Source organism: Pleurodeles waltl, chromosome 10 (genome assembly GCF_031143425.1).
Source record: "Pleurodeles waltl isolate 20211129_DDA chromosome 10, aPleWal1.hap1.20221129, whole genome shotgun sequence".
NCBI lineage: Eukaryota > Metazoa > Chordata > Amphibia > Caudata > Salamandridae > Pleurodeles > Pleurodeles waltl.
In genome coordinates, this window is record NC_090449.1 from 171,606,329 (window position 1) to 171,627,014 (window position 20,686).

A 20,686-nucleotide genomic window follows, 5' to 3' on the forward strand; every position below is an offset into this window, starting at 1 on the left:
GTCCACCAAAGGTAGCGATGTGTTCAAATGGCAATGTTTGTGACCGCCTACTGCCAGGACAACATCCGCCACTGGAGTTAGGTCACTTCCTGATGTCCAGTACAATAGATCAGGCAGCTCCCATTGTTAGGCTCATATATGAATGTTACAGTTATGAAAGCTGCATCATTGACTAAGAATCGTATTTATGATAATGTGCCGACTGCTGGCTTTATGCAAACATGTAGCAATGTGCATGTAATATGTAGAGCATGTGAACATGATGTATCATGAGTTACGTACATGATACAGTATTGTCAGCAGAATAATGACGATCTGAACATAGTATAGGTGTTCCAAATATATTTCACATGTTAAGTAAGTTGATGTCACTTTTACTGTCAGTGACATGTTTCTCCATGTAAAGAACATGCGAGGGGTTAGGGAATCTGATTGCAGTATTTAGGCAAATGTTGCCTAGGTATGTGCTGAGATCAACTTTTTCACTGTTTCAATTGACATAATGTAGCTTTATCTGTGACATAGGTGTGATCATATTTATGATGTATAGTTTGAGTAAAACACATATATTCTGGTGTTGTCCCACATAGTTTCCCTGGCATGAGAAGAGCAAGACAACCTCCCGTGTACCGTCCACTAGCAGACCTACACACATTGGAGGAGTGACATGTCATCCAAATATACCACCTGGATTCGCAGAAAATCATGGATCTATGTCATAAGTTGGAGCCAGATCTGATGCCTGCCATTCGTAATCCCAATAGCATACATCCTATTGTCCAAGTCATGTCAGTGCTACACTTCCTGGCCACTGGGTCCTTTCAAAATACAGTGGCCCTAACTGCAGGGATTTCTCAGCCCATGTTCAATCTGGTTCGGAAGGCTGTACTTTCTGCATTGTTGAAACACCTGGACAGCTACATCAGCTTTCTCCACCGGAGGATTTGCCCATGTAAAGGGTGAATTGTATGCTTTCTGACACATTCCACATGTGGTTGGAGCCATAGATTGCACCCATTTAGCCTTGGTTCCCCCAAGTGCCAATGAACAGGTATATAGTAACAGGAAAACTTCCACTCCATCAACATCCAAGTGGTATGTTTGACTGACCTCTACATTTCACAAGTTTGTTCAAAGTATTCTGGGTCAGTCCACGATTCCTTCATCATGCGGAACAGCAATATCCCACTGCTAATGACACGACTATACACAAAGAGGGCCTGGCTGGCTAGTAAGTCAAAAATATCATATTTGTCTGTACCTTTTATCTGCTGCCATATTCGTGGATGTCTGAGATTAATGTTTGGATTGTTGTAACTATACCTTACAGAGGACTCTGGCTACCCAAACAGTCCTTGGTTGTTAACACGAGTGAGGTACTCAACCGCGCCAGCGGAAGTCTGCCTCAGTGAGGTCCATAGAAGGACAAGGCGTGTTGTGGAGTGGACTTTTGGACTCCTGAAGGCAAGATATCGCAGAATTGATCAGCCTGGAAGAGCCCTCCTTTACTCACCCAACAAGGCTTGTCAAATTATTGTTGCCTGCTGCATGCTCCACAACCTCACCCTGAGACCTCAGATACCATTCATACCAGATGAGGGGGAGCAATCAGATCCTGTGGGTGGAAATGCAGATTTGTTAAGTGAGAATGAGCATGATGAGGATAAAGCTGGAGACAACAGGGCTGATCTCATCAATAAGTACTTCAACTGACTCAAGGTATATGATGTGATGTAATTAAAGTGATTCACTGGGGTATTGATAAGATGAGGACTTCCAGATAAGGTTTTTATTGTGACCCTCAGATAGGTCATAAGTGGCTCCGAAGCCCATGGCTCTGATATGCATGCAGGTTATTACTTGGAGTTGTGTACAGAACTGTTATGTACATAGTTTAATGTTTTCATAATGCACAATCAAAGTCACATTTGTACATATGATTTGGCAGTGTAATATGTATATATCAATTTGGCCTATACCTTATGTTTGTCAATTACAGATTGCAGATTGACAGTTTGACTCATCCTCATTTGACAATATCAGACAGTGTCACAGGCAGATGGGATTGCCAACTGCCATGTGAAGTGAACATGGGTTAAACCAGGTACTGTCTGGCATGAGATTTGTGGTGTGTGAGTTCTATGCCCAGACTGTCAGGACAGTGGGAATGGTAGTGTGCTTTTCCACACTAAAGACCTGTTTGGTATTGAAGGTGGGGCCAATGGTGCCATGTGTGTGTTCATTTGTCAGACACATGTCATAATGTGGTATCCCGACCCTCTAACATTATAATGTTGTTGTTGTATGTCAACTACCTTGTACATAGCTGTCTTTGTGTTTCCACTTTGCAGACCGATGTGCATGTGTCTGAAGACTAACGTAGGTGAGTGGCAAGCCTACAGATACCTGACCATGGCAAGTGGAAGGTTCCATGATTGGGGACATTAGTACTGACCTCTGTCTGTTTCATGGGGTATGGTAATTGGGTAGCTATGGTATGAGTATGTGATAAGGCTTTAACAGATGATGCATTGGACCAATCTGTTTGCCTCCTGGGTTACTGACCATGTCCCTAACTTCTGAAGTCAGTGGGTTAGTAGTGTATGACACTGAAGTTAGCTGCAGTACTTCACTATGTGGTAATTGCCATTCACCAAAAAAATATGTGGGAATGTACAATGCAAGTGAATTGTGTCATGTATATCATACATTGGCAATGCAATATGTATCCTGGTTAAACAGTACAGGTGTATTGACCATGATAAATGATTTACATTTGAGAGGAACATTTTGGTATAAGACTTGTCGTACCTGACAGTTGTATATAGTTGATAAATAACACTAACACATGGTGTTTAAGTGGTATTTATTGGGCAGTGCACCGCAATATGAGTGATAAGAAACAAAAATAACACAAAGTAAGCAGTGAAGGTTTCAGTCATGGGGGATGAAATGATCAAGGTAGCTGCTACACCATTTGGAAACACAAGTCCAGTGTCCTTCTACCATTGGAAAATGGAGATAGGTGTCAGGACAGTCAAGAGGATGTATCTGTGGCACACAAGGGGAACCAATCAGTAGAGGTTCACTTACTGCCAGTGGGTTTGGCATCTGCTCGTCTTGGATGTCTGGGTGGACGTCCACATTTGTAGGCAGCTCTTCTGCTATAGAGGGTGAGGTGTCTGAGACATTGCATTAATCTGGCAGGGCCTCCATTTAACTAGCAGCCACGGATGTAGAGGGCCTGATGTTTCATTGCTAGTGGAAGTGGCCAGATGTTGGGTACAAAACCTACTCAGTGTGGTATTAATGTTGCTCAGCACCCCAGCAATGGAAGCCAGGATTGTACTTAGGGCCTGCCACTGCTGCATACCTTCCAGGTTGTTGTCCTTCTGCAGATGTCAGATCTCCCCCAACATGGTCAGTACCTGGCACATCATACCTTGGGAATGTGGGTAGGCTCCCAAGACTTGGGAGATGGTGTCCTTGTCAGTTGTGTCCCTTCGATCTCCCATTCTCTGGCCCACATCCCTCCCACTCACCCTACCCCCACATACCTGTGCCCCTGGCACAGGGTGCCCACTTCCACTGGTGCAGGACCATCATTGTCAGGGGTGACAACCGGAGACTCAGGTACCTGTACTGGGGGGTGGCACACGATGGAAGACACTGTCCTTGGGACACAGGTTTGGGGGCAAATGGTTGCCTGTGATGTGGATGCAACAGGGCTGAGAGGAGTCGATGTGGGCAGGGTGAGGCTCACAGTTGTTGACTGACCATGTGTCCCTGATGGGCCAGCTTCGTCCTCAGTGTCCAAACATCCAGGGATGTTTTCCTCACTGGGGCCTTCATCCAGAGGAGTGGTGGCAGTCTCTGGTGTCCTCTCATGTTGAGAAGGGCAAGGCTACCTGCAGGAGAAGTGGAACACACAGATGCTGTAAGTGATGCAACAAGTGATGTTTAACTTTGTCAACTAGACATGCTATCTGACATGCACAGACTGCCTTTACATGATCCCCTGATATGCCAATGACAGCTGCTTCCAAATCTGGGTTACAGCCATATGGGACACAGAGATTTCCACTTGCACACACCATGCCCCATGCTATTGGAGTATGTTGTTTTTTAAATGACTGCTGATACCCTCATATCTTGTCTGAGTACGGACTTGACAATGTACATTTATCTCCTAGTAAGGTATGTGGCATCAATGATTCAACTATCAGCTGGACATTGCACAATAGTGACAGAGCTGGCAAACAGTATGTGAGTTACATTTGACCTGGGCCTCTGTATGGGTGTACTGCATGTTCATCCAGTTTCCCGTACAGTTGTCCCCCCCAGGTGAGTATATGACATTGTTAGGAAGGTTTTCCCAAAGGCCAGTTTGGTAGGGGACATAGCTGTAACTGTGTTTTGCTTGTAATGCTACTGGTAGAGGGCCATACCATTGCTGTCACTGCCGTGGACTGTTAAACAGTGGTGCATTCAGGAAGGGTTACACTGAAAGTTGGTTTCACATGCAAGATATTTGAAAATGTTGTACACTGTTCTGGTTTTCCTACAGGTGGAACAGTGCCTCCTGGGAGTTGTAGTGATGTCAGTCCCTGTACTTTACATCTCATATACAAATGCTGTGGCCACAGGTGAGTTTAGTTGACATGTGGCATTCCAGAGAGGGGTATTTAGACATTTGATCACAGGGGTGGTGAGTGGTTTGGTAATTGAGGTGGAGAACGGTGATCAGTGAGCATGCAAGACAAATAGTTTGGTGACATGAATAGTGTAGTGACTTACCAGCCTCCACTTCCCCAGGTATTCCTGTCAAGCCCTCAGGATGCAGGATGTCCAAAACCTTCTCTGCCCATTATGTTAAAGTAAGGCCAGGAGGCGGTGGTCCACTGCCAGTCTTGAGGACTGCCAGCTGGTGCCTGGTGGCCATGGAACAGACTATCCACCTGAGGTTGTTTCACCTCTTCCTGATGTCACCCCTTGTGCATGGATAACTGCCTAAAGAATTCACCCTTCCGACTATCTTTGCCACAACTCCATTTTCCTGGCAATAGATGTTTGTCGAATCTGTGCTCCAAAAAGGTATTGCTCTACTCTGAGAATTTCGCCCATCATGACCCTCAAATCATCAGTGAAAAATTGATGTTATTATGGGGACATAGTAGTGGTGGAAGTGACGTTGAGGTAGTGAAAAATTGTAAAATAAAATTTTTGTGGTGAGCTGTGATGTGAGTGGGTGACGGTTGTGTATTGTGTGAGATTCTAAATTGTGTGTTGTGTATGTTGTGCAGGTGTGGGATGAGTGCTGTGTGAAGTGTGTAGGGGTGCCTTTTGTTAGTTTTGCTACATCTTTAATTTTGGCTTGGCTCTGGCTGTGTGTGTGGCTTTCTAGTTGTAAAGGACTGTGGGTTACGTAGCTGTGTCTTATATTACGCAGTGTGTAGGTGTGTGGATGTGTGTCAGGTGTGGAGTATTCTAACTATCCAATGTGGTGTGGTGTTCTGCCTGACGTGACTTTAGACCGCCAATGGTTTTCCATCATAGAAGGACCGCTCTTGTGATTTGAGGATTGTAATATGATCTGAGGCTTTTTCGTGAGCTGGCGGTGCTGGTGGTCAAACCGCCTCTTTTCTGTCCTTCAATGTACTGGTGGTTTGGGAAATTTGGCTGTTTTTTGGCAGACTGAGCTGTGTGACTCTTGAAACGGCAGTCGGATGACTGCCAACATGATGGTCTTTTGGCAGCCACCATTGCGGAGGTCTTGCCAATAGACCACCAAACTTGTAATGAGGCCCATTGCCCTATGTTAAAACTGCTTGTTATGTGCCATAGCTATCAAGCGGTTATGCTCAGGTTAATTTAGTGACTTCAACTGTTTACCTTTGCAAGAATTGTGACTATTCCATGAGGTAGGCAATCGCATAACCCAAATAATAATAATACACTGTCTTAAAACAATTTTAATAAAATTCCTCACATTTTCTAAACAACAGCACAATGCATGTTTCGGGGTAATTTTGTAGAAGCACCAGTAAACAAGAATTACTTTATAGTAATTGCACAAACATGTGGCCTAACTTTGAAGGGGCCTCTATCAAATCCACTCAGTGATGTCCTCACCAAACCAATGGGAACAGGTGAGGTTTCTTTCCCCACAACATTGCTTGCTCTTTGTTAACATAAATGTGTTTTCTCACTTTGAAATATTTAATGATGTTCTGGTCTTTTTGGAGAGTGGAATAATATAAGGAATGGTCTGATCAATTTTCTAGCAGTGTATTGGTATTTAGGGCTGGATGCACAAAAGTTAGTTATAGCAATTACCAAATAGCAACGTTTTGCAAATCGCCCATCACAATCTCTATTATCAATCCAAAAAAGAAATTTCTGTCCCATAAATGATTCATAGTAGGTCGCAAATAGACCTACTCATAAATATTAATGAGGTAGGTCTAAATATACGACCCACTAGGATTCGCTCCCACCATCTCCCAGTTGGTGACCTGCTGGCTTCAGCAGACCACCATGTCTGTAATTGCTTTGAAATGAATCAATCATTTTCTTAATGCAGCCTATTTTCCTTCAAGGAAAATATGTTGCATTTAAAATAAAAAATGGGTTACCACTAACTTTAAGTTGCTGGTAAAGTGTGAATGTTTTGTGACGGTATTTTGGTCACAAAACATTCATACATCCCATTCTGGTTCAGTATTTGAAAGAAACGCCCAAAACACACCCCTTTCAAATATCAAATTGGTATGAATTCTGTATTCCAAATTGCGATTCTGTAACATGATACTGAGGGCCAGATGTAGGAAAATTGCAAATTGCGACTTGCAATTTGCGAGTCCTTCCGACTCACAAATTGCAAGTCGCAATTTGCAATGCAGAACGGTGTCTCAGACACCGTCTGCGAGTCGGTATGGGGTCGCAGAGACCCACCTCATTAATATTAATGAGGTGGGTCGCAATTTGCGGCCCCATACCGACTATAGGCACTCGCAAACATGGAGGCCTGCTGTAGTCAGCAGACCTCCATGTTCGTGACTGCTTTTAAATAAAGCAGGTTTTTTTTTTAAGTGTAGCCCGTTTTCCTTAAAGGAAAACGAGCTGCACTTAAAAAAAAAAAAAGAAACCTTTAGTTTCGGTATTTTTTCAGGGCAGGTAGTGGTCCCTTGGACCACTACCTGCCCTGAAAAAATAGTTTTGGGTCCATTCACAAAGGGGAAGGGGTCCCATGGGGACCCCTTCCAATTTGCGAGTGGGTTACCATCCACTTCAAGTGGATGGTAACTGCGACACCATTTGCGACCACATATGCGGTCGCAAATGGTATTGCATACCACTACGAATCGCAAATAGGAAGGGAACACCCCTTCCTATTTGCGATTCTGAAATGCATTTTGCGAGTCGGTCCTGACTCGCAAAATGCATTTCTGCATTGGAAACACGCATTTGCGAGTCGCAAACGGCAGATTTTGCCGTTTGCGACTCGCAAAGTGTTTCCTGCATCTGGCCCTGAGTCACAATTTGGGATTAATACATACTAAAATTCATTTGTGTGAATTTCTGTGGTCATAAACGGCCGGAATCTGCAAATCTGCTTCATACATCTAGCCCTTGGTGTCTCACACCTGGCTTGAGAAATGTGCTAGTTTGATTCATTCCTTCTCAGCAAAACACAAACTGCAAATTCCCTACATCAGGGTCAGGCTAAATATATATGACCGGAAAAATGCTATAGTATTAATCTCTGTTCTTCAACCCAATTATCATGGCCTTCTGTGATACATAACACAGCCCCACACAACTTGCAAAACTGAATGTGCCTCCTCAGTGTCGTATTCCATTTACAAACTTACTATACCCTTCATTTTTAGTACTATTAGAAATGCAAATTAGCTGATGTCTGTGCAGTGCTATAAATTATCAGTAAATAGGCTTTGCAAGCATGTTCGTAGGTGTTTTCTTTTGTAGAGCAATTGCAGCACGGATTACGTACAGCAGCAAGCAGTGACTTCTTTTTAGGTAACTAAAGGTTTCAGGTGAATATATTTACTGAATATATTTATCGAAGGAACCAAAGGTTAAAGTGATATTATTGCTAGGTATGTCAATAATGTCCTACTTTACGTTAAAAAAACAAACTCAGAAATTCACTAAAAAAACAAAGGTTAAAGTGACAATGTAGTTAAGTGAAAATGTCAGTTAAAACACAAATAATACTCAAAACCTACTGAGGTTCAGCAGTTATAGTTTACTGACCTAAACAGAGCTTGTGCCCCACCATGCCCAGAGTTATCATCAGTGATGTCATTTGCAATGCTATAAGTGATGTGATAAATTATGTAATTTAACATGTCATTAGTGGTGCAGTCTGTGACATCATAAGCCACGTATGGTTTTGGCACAAGTTCTAGTTAGCTCAGGAAACTATAACTGGTTAATTTTAGTGTTTTTGAAACTTTAAAATGTTACAATCTAACTGGCATTTCCACCTAAGTATAATGTCACTGTAACCTTCATTTTATTTCTCTGACTTTCTGAGGGTCTTTTTTAATGTAAAGTAAGATATTACTTCCCTACTTAACTATAAAGGGATTTTGACATTTAGATTTTTGAGTGATTTCCTGTGGGTTTTTTAATCATATAGTAAGATCTCATTACCAGACTTACCCACCCCTCACGGCCCGTCAACCATCGGCCACATAGAGCCTTCAACTGTGTGTGTGGTGTGAGTCTGAGTACAGAGCCTTGCCTGATCAAGTTCCTGTGTCTTGTAATGGTGGCCACAACATTTCTTTTCTTGTTGTGGCCTGCCAATTATAGACCTTGATCTCAGTCCTTGGGGCGCAATATGACTAACGGGAGCTCGGCCAATCAAAAAGCTTTATTAGGTTGCAGCTAGACATCTTGGTGACTTTCAAAAAGATGACCTAGGAATGCATTCGGCCCATTGATTACCTTTGGCTTTATGATTTGTAGCTCCCATTTCCTGCACTCTGTGGCACTGAACTCTATGCCAATACGCTTATGCCAGTGCACTTTGCTCTGTAACACTCAGCTCTATGCCTCTGCACTCTACACCAATCCACTGTAGGCCGCTCTAATCTACTCTAATCTACTCTGCATCATTGCTCTCTGTGCCACTGCACTCTCCATCACTGCACTCTACACCACACTGTAGTCTATGTGATTACATTCTCTGCCACTCTATGGAGCTGCACTCTTGCCTACTCCACTCTATGCCACTTCACTCTGCTCTGAAACAATCTACTCTACGCCACTGCACTTAACCTCATGCTACTCCACTCTGCACCACTACACTCTATGCCAATGCACCCGATGTCACTTTACTATTAACCACTGCACTCTATGCCAATGCACTCTACACAACTGCAGTCCATGTCACTGCACTCAACTCTGCATCACTATCCTCAGTGCCACTCTACTCCACTGCACTCTGTCACTCTGCTCTGCAACACTGCACTGAACTCTACACCACTCTACTATGCAGTACTCAACTGTATGGTACTCCACTCTACGATATTGCACACTATGCCACTGCACTCTACTGCACTATACTCTACTATGCAACACTCTATGCTACTTTACTCTGCATCACTCTACCACTCTGCACTCTACAACACTCGACTATACTTTGCACTCTACCCCACTACACTCTATGCTACTCAACTCTACTGTACACTCTACCCCACTGCACTCTACCATGCACCACTTCAATATACACCACTGCATTCTACAGTGCTGCATTGCATGACACTGAATTCAGTGTCACTGCACTCAGTGCTTCTGCATTGTCACTATACTCTGCAATACTCTATGCCAATGCACTCTACAACAGTCCACTTTACTCCATACCACTCCAGCATATGCCCCTCTACACAACTTCACACTATGCCACTGTAATACACAACACTCTCATCCACTTCACTCTAAAACACTCCTCCACTTTTCACCATTCCACTCTACGAAACTCCACGTGACTCTCCTATATGCCACTAACTTTTATCCATGCTGAACAGCAGCCAAACTGGTACACAACATGGTTAAAACACATTGGCAAAGCCAATAGATCTTGCATAGGCAAGAGCTAGTGGCTTTGCCATTGCTGTCTTTTCAAATTCCTGCTCACACTGGGCTCCTGAGGATGAACTGTCACTGTAGCTATATTTTTTTAACCCTATTCTTTCCAAAATTACAGGACGGATTTACACCAAATCAAAAAAAGCACACTTTCTGTGCAAAGATCTAGATTTCCATCAAACTTGGTATAATTTTGTTCAGCCTTTTTACTTTATCATTTTCTAATTTTCTATATGTAAATTGCATAGGGAAATTTCATTTTGAGGTCCCCTTTTCCTCATCTCCTGTTTGCCGGATCAAAACAAAACTTTCTACGATGGATCTGAGGTGGAGAACATTTTTTAAACGTTTTGTGAAGATTAGTCAAACTACCTACACAAACGTTATTAGCAAAACAAAAGCTGCTCTTCCTACGAAGAGCCTTACCTAACTAACTGCACAATGATGACTGCCATGGCTCCCACTTGTATGGAAAAAGGTTTAATCAATCTGCAGAGTATCCACAGCAGCCAGGGACCATGTGGGCAGCACATTATTATCTTTTTGGGGAGGGGTGAAGGCCCCTCTGTGAGGCACCAGGAGCCCCATCCACTGGGGTGGTTTTGATATTTAGGGAAGGGGGTGCACTTCCCCCTCTCCAAGCTTCTATGATCCTTGAAAACCCAGTTCCTGGGGGATAGTTTTATTATTAGGGGAGATGGAGGGCGCGGCCCCCTTCAAGCCCACCTTCACCTCTGGCAAATGCTGGCTTTGTCGAATATCAAGGCTATGTATTCTTGTTCCCACCTCATGCATCTTTCTTCCATTACCTACACTTCCTGTCTCTATCTCACCCATGTAGGGTCCTTTAAATCCTTGCTTTCTCCCTTTTGTCACTGTTTACTTTTATTTCTTGTCTTCCTTCTTTCTCTCTGCGGTCCTTTCTCTCAATATTGCTTTTGATTGAATTATGCCCCAATATTAAGCTCTGGTGTCCAACCCTCGAAACCACCAGAACATATTAAACACTGCAGAACCCTTCCTCTTTGTCCCACAAATATCATTTTCAGGCCAACGTGTGAGATGTGCCTACCACATAACCACTCCAGTGAATATCAGGGCTCATCAAAGAGAAGACAAATGTGTCCTCATTTTCTGGCAAAAGTGTTGCATTGTGTTGCGAAGTTTGAGCAGTATTATCTAAATGATTTTCAGAGCCCTTGCATGGAATATTTTGAAAGACCTATTTGGAACAAATTTGAAATTTGAATTGTATTACCTATGTTCTGCTAATAATAGCCTACGTGATGGCAAACAATATTAAATAATACTTTAACATTTACACAAAAACAGCTGAAAGCCTTTTCTTGGACCCTGAAATTCTTAAAAATGATAGTTATTTGAGAAAGTCAGAGGTGCACATAGGCAGAGAGATGTTCTGATAGAGAAAATAACATAGGTCAGATAGGCTGGGTGGGGAGGTGGAGACTCACTTTGTCAGGGGGGCTCTGGTCAATTGCCTACTTTTCCCATGCCTTGAAATGTCTCTGAGTTTGAGCTTTTCAAAATACTGATGTTCAAGGGTATTTCAGTGATGGCGGACGTCATATATAACAGTACTACCAACATTGCTGTTCTAAAGAATAACACTGCCTTAGGACATGCATTGGTGTACCATAAAACACTCTACAAATACACTAACAAAACTTATGTTACAGAAACACTTATAAAAGTTTGAAGATTGGCACAAAGCTATTTGTGTAGGTGGCATGATAGCTAGATCTAACGATTACAGCCAACTGAAATGATTGTGGTAACCACAAGAATCACAAAGCACCCCTAGAAAAACTGACAAAAAAATGCATTGATTTGGGGTGTATTAGGAATGAGCTTTTGACCATAACCTTAAGTTAAGACTCCAGGCTGTCCTGGATTTGGTCAGTTAAGCTCCTCAACTGACCAAATTCAGGACAGCCAGGAGTCGACCTAAGACACCATTGTGGGTCCATGGAGACCAGAATATTCTGCCATGGTGAAAAGCAAAAACTGCAGGAAGGTGTTCTCTGAAATCCTCCTTTGGTGTGTCAGATGTAGCTTTTCCCCAGGTCCTGTTTTAAGTCTTTGCCCCAGAAATCCACCCCATTTTACAGCCGATTTTACATGATGCAAATTCCAAAGTGCTTTATACATTGATTTATGCCTCAGCTGCTTCCAAGAAACTAAGGGGATGATTTCAGAGCCCCCAGCGCCTCCTTGTGCCATGCTAATGTGGCCCAACGAAGACAAAATCACTGCACCAAACTGACAAAGTGGCGCAATGCATGCAATGTGCCACTTTGTAACCCTTTCTTACATTATGCCTGCGCCAGGCATAATGTATGCAAAGGGGGCATACCCCCTTTAGGGGAGCCAAAAAAATGGCACAAGAAATAGAAAAGATTTGTTTGCGCCATTTATTTTGCCATTTTTAACACCTGCTCAGAGCAAGCGTTAAAAGAAGGCATACCATTGTTTACAATAGACTTCAATGATCTTTGCAGGATTAGTGGCAACATTTTTTACACTAATCCTGCAAAGCTCCGAACTAGCGTCTAAAGTGTTGACGCTAGTTTCCATAACTACCGCCATGATGGGCCGTATATTAAATATGGCGCAAACATGGTGGCATTTGGGGGGCGCTAATGAGCACAAGGAAAGTGGAACTGCACTGGGTGCAGCACCACTTTCCTTGAATCAGGCCCTGTATGACTTAGCCAGAAACTTGGAAAAGTAAAGCTGCAATGAAAAGCTTTAGGTGCTTATTGTGAGGATAGTGGTCTGACCCACCGCTGTATTATTAACTCCCTGTCAGGCCGGTGGACACAGTGTTGCACCATCTCAGGGAGAGCCGAGGCCAATGCTGCTGCACTGAGTGCACCGGCAACCAAGTCTGCCATGGCTGTGTGACATCACAGGTGATACCTGAGTATTTTTAGACTTCCCAACCCATTACCCCTATATCCCTTCCATCTTGCTCCTAAAGGTTTATATTTTTTAAATTGTTGTGCATATGGCATGTATAAACACTATGAATTTAAAACCAAAGTGTGTCCATACTTACATATAACTACCAATATACCTACCTAAAAATGCATGGTGAAGGAATGCGTGTAAAGGCATGTGAGGTAAAGGCATGCATTGTAAAGACATAAGAGTGGTAAAGATTGCCAGGTAATTGTATGTCGTGGTAAAGACAAAGGCCCTCATCACGAGGCTGGTGGTCATCTGACCGCCAGCCTCACCTTGGCGGTCTTACCACCACAGACCCAGTGGTAAAGACTGCTACATCACAAGTTGTGGGGTTTGGCAGAAGCCAAACCTCCACAACTCCACCTGGCTCGCTGTTGCGGTTGCACCAACGCAATTGGCAGTGTGCACCTCCAACCCGGTGGCAGGCCTCAGCCTGCCAGCCGGATTACAAGGCTGCAGATTGCCAGACTTTCTGTGGCAGCCACCCCGCCACAAAAACCCTGGTGGTCATGCACCCGGCGACAGGAATCCCCATTACTGACACCGGCACACACACCCACACATGCACCCCCCACCCGTCCACACACTTACAAACACTCCCACACCCCTTCATGCGCGAATGCCTTCCCATACACACCCCTCAGCACAGGCATTCATTCACACAGACACCCCCACTCACTCGCAAACATGCATACACACACCCCCACTTGCTGGCACACTCCCACTCAGACACCTCAAACATACTCACATACACGCACACAAATATTCACATTCAATCGTATACACGCACGCATTCATCAACCCCCTCTGCATACACGCACTCACACAACAACCCCCTCTGCATATGTGCACACACGCACCCACACACACAGACACCCTCCCCCCTATTGGATTACCACTTGCCTTCTCCATTGAGGAGGTCGTCCAGGAGAGGATGGGTCCTAGCGGTCTTCCACCTCGAGCACCACCATACAAGCAGGACTCAGCCAAGCCATATTACGGCTTGTAATACGGCGGGCGGAGTCTTGATGGTGTGGCGTGCTGACGATGCAACTGCCTCTTCAGAGTTGGACTTCCGCCCATAAATAGATGGAAGTCCTTTAATGACTCCTAATATGGAAGGCAACAGACCACCACCACCGGCGGTCTGTTGCCTGCAGCGGCTTCGACAGTCTTACAAAAAGTCTGCCAAAGTCGCAAATAGGCCCTATGTGGCAAAGGTTGTTTCGCTCCTACCAGAATTGACCTATAATCGTATAGCAAGTGTTTAACTGAACCCTCCATTTAAGGATTTTCCTTTTAGCCTATAGCATCTTCCAACAAGATATACTACTATTTCCTTTCCGTGTCAAAATATTCTGATGGTCCTTGACCAACTAACTAACACACCTCTGCTACCAGTAATTGCTAGTGGCACAAGAGTGTGACATCTGTACTGTTCAGCCTTGCAACATGTCACATGGAAAAGCTACATTTCGCCAACGTTTTCTGTGGAAAAAATCCCTCTTTATTTCCTGGTTCTTTTGGTGACCCCAATGCCGGAAAGGTATTGTGGTGGCATTGAGCTTCTTTCTGGGGCAGCTTTACTACGGTTTGAGCTGCACATTACCCTGTGGCCTCAGGTGCTTTGTTGTGGTGTGTGTGATTTAGCATTTCGACGAGACTCCACAATGGATTCTTGGATGAGTTGCATTACCTGCATGCTGCATCTCTGTAAAATTGCGTGCAAGGGGCATCCAGATAAATAATCCTGCAGGTTCTTTGTAACATCGCAAGCCTAGGATGATATAAATTTTAGTATTCCAATATTTTGAAGGAATTTGATTTTTAATATTGGAAGTATTTGTGTTCTCTTTGTTTTCTTCCCTATATTTTAGTACTGGTTCCCAAACCAATAGGAAGGTGGATTACTACCTATTTCATTTTAGGTCACATCCTGCCCCAATACTATATGAAGGATCAAAATTCTGTCCAGCATGCATCGCAATTGTGCTTGTTTACCTTGCTGCTTGCTGGACTAATTTATAATCCCTCAACTTTCTTGTGTTCCTGCTATCTGCTTCCATCTGATACTCACCTTGTTGACTTGCTTAGGCAGTAGGAGGGATTCTTTTTGCAATCCATTTCTCCCTTCCTGCTATGGAATATTTCTGCTGTAATTTCAGAGTACCCCATGTAATCTTAGAGTCTGATATTGTTTCTGGGGATAAAAGGCCTTTTCTGCATACAAAGAAAGTCATTCGGCCATTGCCCAAAAACCTTCTCTTGAGAGATTTTCAATATTTCTAAAAATAAAAGCTGCAGCTTTGCTTAAGTCTATTTATGACCAGGCTGTGTCTTGGAGAACCTTCTGCAAGCTTTGGTGATACTACTGTAAAGAAAAGCTAATGCAGACATAGCTGTGACCATGCAAAGCACATGCCACCTCCGTTGTCGGCCAGCTGTGAAATCTAGAAGAAAAGAAAGAAGTCCACTCAAACACCATTGTTATGAATAAGGGTAGATGATTTACTAGTAAATTGCAGCCAGTAACCAATTCGAAATGAGCCTACAAAATGGTGAGAAGACAAGCAGGTTCCTAGAGAAAGAAGAAGTTGTTCCAAGACGGGACTCAAGATGTCATTTACCATGAGTAAATGAGCCTGAAATCAAACCATCCTCTTCATAGCTTCATAGCTGAGTTGTTTGCTTAATGGTGTGTAGTGTAGGTTTCGTTTTTAAAAAGAATCAAGCTTATTTAATTAAATTATCACCGTTGCAATAGGTGTTTCATTTTAGGGAGTCAGTCTTAGCACGTTCTGCTTGATATTGTAGCTCTCCATCAGATCAGACTTGTCTTTCCACCACAGACGTCCTTTAAGCATTTTGAGACTGCCGTCCACTTTAGTCTCCATCCAGAACTTTAGCCTGTGCAACAATGCCTTGCAATCATGTAGAGTTCAGATATGTATCCCATTTCAAGATATGTGTCATACTGTAGCCCACATACATGGAAAGAATGCCACCTTCCAGAAAAAATAACTAAAAACAAAAACAAAATAACACCCCCAAAACAACTTAATGTGATGGACTAAGCTCAACATAAGACATTGAAGTGGAGGTTCGAAGGCCAACAGCAAAAAGTACCAGCAGAGTAAAACATAGTGTACAAATTTGAGTTATTAGGTGTGCAGGAACTGAGATCTGTGTAAGTAATGGTTCCAAAAGTGTCTCTTTATTAGGAATCAAGTACCTCCTTGTAGCACTTGACTCTCTCTGGCTAGCAAAGCAGAGCAGACTCAAGCTTGTTGTAGCTGTCCATAGCAGGAGGGCTTGGGTGCTATGAATGGCTCCAGAACGTCTTAGCAATAGGGGCAGGAAATCACACCAGAAGGATTTCCTTTTTTCAGTTTAGGCTGTTGGGGAACAGTTTCCAGCCGATAGAGTCAATTATTTTTTGTTTGTAATGATGATCGGCTCACATTGTGCTCTGACGTCAGTATGATTGGCTCATTTCACTTTCACTGTATAGGTGTCTAGGGGCATATCTCTGCCCCACAAGCAAAACTTTGGATTGGGCAAGTACCGGTGGGAATGTGAGAACATAACCTTTCCAATGGTATCCCTCCCTAGTTGATCCTTGCTTGGGGATTGCCACAGGAGGGCGATCCTCAAGCAGGGATCTGCCCATTAGACAACAGGGAATGTTTTAGGAGGGTGTGAGCGCCCCCCCCCCCTCTTGACAGTGGGCTAGTCTCCCTCTTCCCCCAAGCCACAAAATTCTTTCTGGCCAGCCTGGGGGGCAGCAGACCCATTAGATGTCAGGAAGTATACTTTTTCTATAAATACGGATGGCATGGGGTGGGCCAGCCAGATCAAGTTACCACCCCCAAACAATTATGCCAATGGTCTTTGCATCCAATCTGCTCTATCCCCTGTGTGTGTGGGGGGGGGGCAGAAAAGTCCACTAGACACCAGGGACTTTTTTTGCAGACAAAAATAAGCCTTAACCCCCAAAAATAACCCTAACAGCCTTTCTGCCTCCCGAGCACAGAAAGGCAGTCTTTATCTTCCTTGGGGGTAGAGGGGGGGTGCAGAAAGGCCACTAGACACAAGTGATATTCTTTGTAAATTGCTGTCAGTGGTTGGGTTTAGGGGTGGCCTGCACGGACATCAAGTCAAAGCCTCAACCCCAAAATGACACCAGCAATGCCCCCTCCACCCAATTGGCAGATCAGAGCTCTTTACAGCCAATCTGTCCTCCCTCTGGGGGGAGTACAGTAGACACCAAGGAGATTTTTTGCATTGCTGCAAGTGGTGGGAGGAGCCTGGCCAGACTTGGGGCCAAGCCCTCGCCCCTACTAATGACCCCAACAGTCTTTCTGCCCACCAAGGAGCAGATAGGAAGTCTTTACTACCAGTCTGCCTCTGAGAAACCTCACTAGGCACCAAGAAGGTTTTTTGTATTGCTGCAAGGAAGGGGGGACTGCCCAGATATCAGACCAAGCATGTATGTCTAAAAAAACACAACAGTGTTTCTACTCCCCTAAGGGCAGACAGGATTTTTTTACCTCCAATCTGCCACCTCGGGGGCAGAAAACACAATAGACACTGGTGAAAATGTTGGATCCATTATTACTATTGGTTTGGGTGGTGTTTACCCTCAATCTGTCCCAGGAGATCAGAAAAACTGCTGTACCCATTATGGACTAGGGTCAATGCATGATGCATGGGTGAGCCACCCCTACACCCACCCCACCCCTTTAAAAAAAAAAATGTGGGCTATTTTTCCTCTTGTGTCTAGTGGTCATTCCATCCCTGGGGATAGACATTGGGTAAAAACCCTCAATCTAGCCACCAGGGGCCTGAAAGTGGTGATACACACATTGTGGGATACAGCACAGCAAGATGCCTAGGTGACCCACTCCCCTTTTTATTTTGGGCCTATATTGCCCCTGGTGTCTAGTTGTCTTTCTTTCCCCGGGGAGCAGATTTTGGCTAAACGCCCTCAAACAACTCCATCCCCCACCCGAGGCTGAGAGTTTGATGCACCCTTTCAGAATTAAGTGCTTGACACTATGCCTGGATAAGCTGCACACACCCTTTTTTATTTTTAGGAATATGTTTTTGCTGATTGCCTTGTAAAAAAGTGTGGATTCAGCAAGAAGACTTTCAGCATGAAGAACAGGTTGTGCACCACAGATGGTCGTTGCTGCAGCAGGAAGATTTAGCCGTGGCTGGAGATGTTTGGGGCTGTCAATGCTGTAGTGCAAAGGGAAGGCCTTGCATTGCCAGTCATCACTGATGGTTGCTGTCGGCGAAAAGAGCAGGTGTCACTGGAGCTTCACCTTGGTGGTTGTCACGCGGCAACGTTTTGGTGCAAAAGGGGGCTGTTTGCAGTCTTGATGAGCCAGCCAAGGGTGCAGTAACTGGGCCAACAGGCACTTGGGGTCACTCAGATGGCCCAGAGTTCAAAGGAGCAGGCCTAGCCCTCCTTCCTCAGCAGCACAGCAATGCAGTCCTTCCAGCAGCCTGGCAGTCCTTCTGGCAGCAGGGAAGCTGGGCAGTCCTTCTTCTGAAGCTTCCACAGGTTCAAACAGTTTGTGGATTGAAAAGTCAGGGAAGGCCTAGTGTCAGGTTCATTTGTGTGTGCTGTAGACAAAGTTTTTTTAAGTGTAAGCTGGTACAGCTTCTCGCCTGTCACCCAGTCAGGATGCCTCATCCTGTCCCCACCTAACCCCCCTGCATGTCACTATCTAAAAGTCATTCATTAACCCCAACAAAAGAACAAGCCACAATCATGTGACCCAGGACACTGGTTGAAGGCACAGTTGGTTAGGACCAGTAAATTCCAACTTTCTAAAAGTGGTGTTTTCAAAGTTGTAACTTAAAATCTGACTTCACCATTAAAGATTATTTAAAATTACAATTTATTTGAGTTTTAACAGCATACTAATACCTGCTCCCAATATACCATAGGCACTTATTAAATGCAATAGAGTATCCCAGTGTTAGTCATTGGGAGGGATAGGCCTTACAACAGTACCAACAGTGAAAAAGGACTTAAGGAGTTGCCAGGACATGTAAAACTTACACAAACATGTCCTACCTCTTAAATACAGTGCACCCTGCCTTATGAGCATTTTGGACCCACCTTAGGAGTGAATTATAAGTATTAAAAGAAATGGTTTGTGCCTGGCAAAAGCTTGTTTTGTCAGGTTGAAATGACATTTTAAAACTGCACAACATGCTGAAATGACAGGCCTGAGACCGGTTGTGAAAGACTACTTTAACGGGTGTCATAATAATTGATATAGCCCTCTAGTAGCATTTAGGCCCATATTTATACTTTTTGACGCAAAACTGCGCCAACGCAGTTTTGCGTCAAAAAAATTAGCGCCGGCTAACGTAATTCTGAAGCGCCATGCGGGTGCCGTATTTATTGAATGACGTTAGCCGGCGTTAGCCGCCGGCGCCGTCTGGTGTGCGTTAAAAAAACCGACGTACACCAGGCAGCGCCGGCGTAGGGGGATATGGGGCTTGGGCGTCAAGAAATGGGGCAAGTCAGGTTGAGGCAATTTTTTCGCCTCAACCCGATTTGCGCCATTTTTTTTCACTCCCAACCCCCATAGAAATGACTCCTGTCTTAGCAAAGACAGGAGTCATGCCCCCTTGCCCAATGACCATGCCCAGGGGACTTCTGTCCCCTGGGCATGGTCATTGGGCATAGTGGCATGTAGGGGGGCACAAATCAGGCCCCCCTATGCCACAAAAAAATAAAAAATAAATACTTACCTGAACTTACCTTAATGTCCCTGGGATGGGTCCCTCCAGCCTTGGGTGTCCTCCTGGGGTGGGCAAGGGTGACAGGGGGTGTCCCTGGGGGCATGGGAGGGCACCTCTGGGCTCCTTCAGAGCCCACAGGTCCCTTAACGCCTGCCTTTTGCAGGTGCTAAAAAACGGCGCAAAAGCGGCCGTACGTCATTTTTTTTGACCCGCCCACTCCCGGCCGTGATTTTTGCCCGGGAATATAAATCCGACGCACATGCCTCGGAGTCGATTTTTTAGACGGGAACGCCTACCTTGCATATAATTAACGCAAAGTAGGTGTCCACGCTAAAAAATGACGCTAACTCCATGGACTTTGGCGCTAGACGCATCTAACGCCAAAGTATAAATATGGAGTTAGTTTTGCGTAAAAATTGCGTAAAAAAAAAACGACGCAATTCCGGCGCAAACGGAGTATAAATATGCCCCTTAATCTATAGGCCCTGGGCACCAGGAGTACCGTTTACTAGGAACTTGGAAATAAATGAAATTTGCCAATTAGGTGCATGTTCCTGGATGCCAGAAAGATGATGATGTTACCACAACAAATCACTTGGTGATGCTATTTTTTGGAAAAAAATATTTTCTTGCTGAGCCCTTTTTTGCCATTTTTTCCAAAAGTCACAAAATTTTGCTATGGCTATTTTAACACTGCCCTTCAAGTAAATCCAGAAAACCTGGTTACCTTTACATCCCCATGATATATCTAAAATAAATTTTGAGTGGATATATAATGTGGAAAAATCAATAAATGCAAAGTACTCCAAATGGC